This window comes from Acinonyx jubatus, chromosome D1, assembly GCF_027475565.1.
Source record: "Acinonyx jubatus isolate Ajub_Pintada_27869175 chromosome D1, VMU_Ajub_asm_v1.0, whole genome shotgun sequence".
Taxonomy (NCBI): Eukaryota; Metazoa; Chordata; class Mammalia; order Carnivora; family Felidae; genus Acinonyx; species Acinonyx jubatus.
Genome location: NC_069390.1, coordinates 77,988,343 through 77,994,954, shown reverse-complemented (window position 1 = coordinate 77,994,954; position 6,612 = coordinate 77,988,343).

Genomic DNA, 6,612 nt, shown 5'->3' with positions numbered 1-6,612 from the left:
TGGTGGTTCTCTGCTTAGTGTTCAAGGGAGAGGGAACATGCAGAGAATATTAGATCACAAATGTCTTCTTTGAATTTTTACTGATAATACTGCTTTTGCAAGCAGTTTTCTGATGCTTATCATTCAGCTCCGTATTAACTGCTGGGGAGATTTGCAGGCAGCCATGAGACCCTTTAAAAACATAGCAGCCACCACGTATTTGATTGTTATGGAAAGTATAAAGGCTATAGGTCAGACCTCTGAGCTAAAGGTGAACATTTTTTTTTCTGCTTCCATCCCTCATCAATGTGGTTCTTATCTTTTATCTGATTGATGTGATGTATCACATTGATTTGTTTCCAGATATTGAATGACCCTTCCAATCCAGGAATAAATCCCACTTGATTGTGGTGAATTATTTTTCTTAATAATTGTTAAATTCTTTTGCATCAATGTTCATCAGAGATGTGCATGGATGTTCATCTGTCTGTTAGGGTTTTTTGGGTTTTTTTTAGTGGTGTCTTTATCTAGTTTTGGTATTGGGATAATGCTGACCTCACCAAAAGAATTTTCAAGTTTTCCTTTTTTTGTACTTTTTGCAATAGTTTGAGAAGAGATCTTAACTTTTCTTTAAATGTTTGACAGAACTCACTTGTGAAGTCATCTGGTTCTGGACTTTTGTTTTTTCGGAGTTTTTTGATTACTGATTTAATTTCATTGCTGGGTATAAGTCCACTCAAATTTTCTATTTCTTTCTGTTTCAGTATTGGTGAGTTTTATGCTTCTAGGAATTTTCTTTTCTCTCATTTGTGATTTTAGTTATTTGAATACTTTCTCTTTTTACTTCATAAGTCTGGCTACAGTTTATCAATTTTATTGATTTTTTTCAAAGAACTAGCTCCTGGTTTTATTGATTTGTTCTATTTTTGTTTGTGTGTTTTTAGTTTCTATATCATTTATTTCTGCTCTAATCTTTATTATTTATTTCCTTCTGCTGGCTTTAGATTTTTTTGTTTGTTTTGTTTGTTTGTTTGTTGTTTTTCTGGGTCCTTTAGGTGTAAGGTTAGGTTGTTTATTTGAGATTTTTCTTGCTTCTTGAAGTAGACCTGTATTGCTATAAACTTCCTTCTTAGAACAGTTTTTGCTGCATCCCAAAAGTTTTGGACCATGGTGTTTTCATCTTCAATTGTTTCTATGCACGTTTTTATTTCTTCTTTTATTTCCTGATTTATCTATTCATTGTTTAGTAGCATATTCTTTAACCTCCATGTAATTGTGGACTTTGCAGATTTTTTTTATTGTGACTGACTTCTAGTTTCATAGTGTTGTGGTCAGAAAAGATGTATTAGGATGGAATGTTCTGAATATACTCTGTTAAATCTATCTGGTCCAATGTGTCATTTAAAGCCTTTGTTTCCTTGATTTTCTGTTTGGATAATCTGCCCATTGATGTAAACGGAGTGTTAAAGTCCTCCACTATTATTCTATTACTATTCATTAGTTTCTTTATTTTGTTTTTAACTGTTTCTGTATTTGGGTTCTCTTATGTTGAGTGCATAAATATTTATAATTGTTATATATTTTTATTGAATTGTTACCTTTATTATTATATAGTGTCTTTTTTGTCTCTTATTAGAATCTTTGTTTTGAAATAATTTTGTCTGATATAAGTTTTGCCACTCTGGCCTTCTTTTGGCATCCATTTGTAAGATAGATATTTCTCCATTCCCTTAGTTTCAATCTCCAGGTGTCTTTAGGTATAAAACATCTCTTGTAGGCAACATATAGACAGGTCTTATTTCTTTATCCGTTCTTTCACACTATGTCTTTTGACTGGTGAATTCTGTCCATTTACATTCAAAGTTTAAAAAAAAAACCTGAAAATGATGTAAATATTCACTGTCAAAGGTTATACTTCTCCTCTGAGGTAATTGTTTTTGTTTGGGTTTTGTATTTAGCTCTATTTAAAAACTAGTTTGAGGGGCACCTGGGTGGCTCAGTCGGTTAAGCATCCAACTTCAGCTCAGGTCATGATCTCATGGTTGTGAGTTCAAGCCCCATGTCAAGCTGTGTGCTGACAGCTCAGAGTCTGTGACCTGCTTCAGACTCTGTGTCTCCTTCTCTCTGTGTCCCTCTCCCACTCCCACTCCCTCTTAAAAACAAATAAACATTAAAATAATTGAATAAATTAAAAAGTCTGCCTGTACTCATTTCCACTTTCTATCTATACATCTTTCCTTGAAACTATTAAATCAGACTTTCACAAAGAACAAAGCTGGAGGTATCACAGTTATAGATTTTAAGATATACTACAAAGCTGTGGTAATCAAAACAGTATGGTAAAAAAAAATAGACACATAGATCAATAGAACAGAATAGAGTTCAGAAACAAACCCATGCTTATGACAACAGGGGAAAGAATATACTATATGGAAAAGACAGTCTCTTTAATAAAGAGTGCTGGGAAAGCTAGACAGCTACATGCAAAAAGAATGACACTGTACCACTTCGTAACACAATTCACAAAAATAAATTCAAAATGGATTAAAGACCTAAATATAAGACATGAAACCATAAAAATTTTAGAAGAGAACACAGGTATTAATTTTTCTTACATCCGTAGTAGAAATAGTTTTCTGGTTATGTCTCCTAAGATGAGGGAAACAAAAGCCAAAATAAATTTTGGGACTATGTCAAATAAAAGGAAGACATCAACAAATCAAAATATCAACCTACTGAACGAGAGAGAATATTTGCAAATGATATAATTGGGGTTTATGTCCAAAATATATAAAACATTTTATAACTCAACACCAAAAAAAAAACCAAATAATCCAATTAAAAAATGGGTAGTGGATCATAATAAACATTTTTTTGAAAGAACACACACAAGTGATCAGCACAATAATGACAAGATCCTCAACATCACTAATCATTAGGGAAATGCAAATCAAAACCATAAGGAGATATCACTTTATACCTTTCAGAATGACTAAAATAAAAAAGTTAAAAAAGAACAAATATGGGTGGGGATATGGAGAAAAAGAAATCCTCAGCACTGTTGATGAGAATGTAAATTTGTAAAATCACTGTGGAAAACTGAATGGAGATTGCTCAAAAACTTAGAAATACCATATGATCCAATAATTCTACTACTGGGTATTTACTCAAAGAACACAAAATCACCAATTCAAATGTATGTACCTTTATGTTTATTGCAGCATTATTTATAAGATCCAAGATATAGAAGTTGCCTAAGTGCCCACTGATAGAGGAATGGATAAGGAAGATGTAATATATGTATATAATGGAATATTGGACAGCCATAAAAAAGCATGAGATATCGCCATTTGCAACAGCATGGATGGACCTACAGGGTATAAGTGAAATAAGTCAAATTAAGAAAGACAAATATTATATTATCTTCTTCATATGTGGAGTCTAAAAACAAAACAAATAAACAAACATCAGAGAATCAGAGCTATAAATACAGAAAACAAGCTAATGGTTGCCAGACAGAAGGGCTTGGAGGAATGGGCAAAGTGAATTAAGGGGAGTGGGATATATAGGCCTCCAGGTATGGAATTAAGAAGCCACGGGAATAAAAGGCACAGCATAGGAACATAGTCAATGATATTTAATAATATCGTATGGTGACATATGGTAGCTTCACTTGGGAGCATAAGCTAACATGGAGAATTATTTTTCTTTTCTTTTTTTTTTTAATGTTTATTTATTTTTGAAGGAGAGAGAGAGATAGACCATGAGCAGGAGAGGGAGACACAAAATCTGAAACAGGCTCCAGGCTCCGAGCTGTCAGCACAGAGCCCAATGCGGGCTCAAACCAATGAACTATGGGATCATGACCTGAGCCAAAGTTGGACACCTAATCGACTGAGCCACCCAGGCGCCCCAACATAGAGAATTTAAATCATTATATTTTACACCTGAAGATTATGTAACATTCTATGTCAACTATAGTCAAAAAATTATTATTAAAAAAAAATCAGGCTTTCATGTTACTGTTTAAGCAATTTTGTTCCTTTGAAGGTCAATAACAAACTCCCCATCATTAAATTCTTGGTCATCTTCATAGTTGACCTACGAATATTTTCGACAAAGTTTTATACTCCTCTCCTCCTAACCGAAATAGTTTCTTTCATTGTCTCTCATAACGTCATATTCTTCTGGTTCTTCACATACTTCACTTTTTAGGCCCCTCTGCATTTCCTCTCTCATGTTTTTTTTTTTTTCCTTCTCTTTCTTTCTTTCTTTTTTTTTTTTTTAAATTGGAGTTTGTTCTGCATTATCTGTAGATTTTTATACCTGCACAGACTTCCTTGTTTTTATCTTGTTTTCTAGTTTTGTGGCTTCAGATGTTATCTACTCACTGATTACTTTCTTGTGTATAATTATAGCCTAGGTCTTTCTTTTTTACTCTAAAATTGTATTTTTAACAGTCACTTTGGATGTTAGAAAGATGCCTCAAATATATATTCCCAGTGAAACTCCTGGTTGGTATTCTTCTCTAAATTGGGTGTTCCTGCAATCCCCCCCCACCTCATTAGTTATTAATAACTGACTTTCCATTTGCTAAGGTCAATAACATTTAGAGTAATCCTTAATTTATCTTTTTCTCATCCCACATGCAATTAGCATATATTACTGCCTCTTTCTTCCTTTTCCTTTCTTTTATTTGATCATCACCAAGGCACTGCTACTACCTTAGTCCAAGACATCATTAACTTTCAACTAGATTGTTATCATAGTCTACCAATTTGTCTCTTTACTTCTGTCCATCTTGTCTGTTCCAATTACAGTAGCTAGAGTCATCTTTTCCATTCCTACTCCTTTGTCTTAAGTTTTCCTTTAGCTTTCCTTTAAGCTCAGTGTATCTTTTTTCAAAGACTTGTTCAGCAAATCCAGTTCTATTACCTCTCTGTCCTGAGCTTCTACTACTTCCCTCTTCATCCATCCACATTGACTTCCTTGGTGTTCTCAAATGTACGAACACACATTTACCAAAGAGGCTTAATATACTTAATATACTTAATATTTCATTTTCCTGGAATGCTCTTCTACCGTATATCCATATATCTCACTACTTCCCCTGGTTTATACCTAGCAGAACTTATTCTATTGGATATTGCATATCCAATATTCGTAGGTCAACTATGAAGATGACCAAGAATTTAATGATGGGGAGTTTGTTATTGACCTTCAAAGGAACAAAATTGCTTAAACAGTAACATGAAAGCCTGATTTTTTTTCTTACATTTTCTTGATAGTTAAATTCTTAGTCAGCTAAAAGTATACCCAAAAGTGCATATCCATACTTAACTTATGTCTCCTCTGAGAAGAAGGAAATACCACATGAATGCAGAGATATATACCTGTTTTGTTCACAAAAGCATGTTAGAATACTTTCTCCAGTGAAAGGCAAGTTGCTTCATTGTGATCCTGTATCATGGATCATTAAAAAAAAAAAAAAAAAGACATGATATATAGAAAGCCTTTTGGATACTGGAGAAAATATATTTGAGTATGCTCTTCCAACTTAATTACAGGTCATCAAAAACAAAAAGCTAACTTTGCGTGAGCTTATAGCATGAAAATGTCCATCTAATGGTTTTGTTGCAATTCAGTCACTCTATCACTCAGTCCTTCTGATCCAGCAAACTGAATTGTGCTGAATGTTTCTGTGATAGTTTGAGTGTATTGTGATGACTGACAACCCCTACAATATTATTATGTTACTCTTAGTTTGCTAAAGTTAGCATAATAAAGTACAGCAAAAGATGGCTTATGCAGCACAAATTTATTGTCTCACAGTTTCAGAGACTAGATTTCAAAATTAAAATGTTGCAAAATTACTTCCTGCTGAAGGCTGTGAGGGGCAGATCTGTTTTTGGCCTCTATTTGTGGCTTGTATTTGGATGTCTTCTCTTTATGTCTCTTTATATTATCTTCCTTCTATACATGTCTCTGTGTTCAAGTTTCCCCTTCATGTATAATACCAGTCACATTTGATTAGGGCCCATCTTAATGACCTCATTGTAACTTGATTACCTCTGTATAACCCCTATCTTCACATAAGGTTACATTCTGGGGTACTTGGGGTTAGAAATCCAACATATGAATTGAGACTGTGGGGGACACAATTCAACCCATAACACACAGATGATAAACTACTGCATAAAACCAAATTCAGTCTCCTAATTGCTTTCATAAATTGTTTTATTTTATTTTATTTACTTTATTTTATTTTATTTTTCACATAAAATAAAATGAGTCCAATGTGGGATCGAACAAGACCCTGAGATCAAGGGTCACATGCTTCTCTGACTGAGTCAACCAGGTTCCCCTACAAATCAAGTTTAATTTTAACATAACCCTTGATTGGGTCTCTCTACTGCTATGCTAAATAAATTCAAAGTTGCAGTAAATATTTAGCCTTTATGTTCCTTTACCTTGTTATCCTTTTTAGAACATTAAGGAGACTTAAAAACAGTAAATTCTTGGAAAATCCAAGATCAGAAACTAAAACTTCATACCTCATTTCTATCTTTTTTTTAATAAACTTTATTTTTAGAACAGTTTTGTTGAGCAATATTGAGCAGAAGATAGAACGAT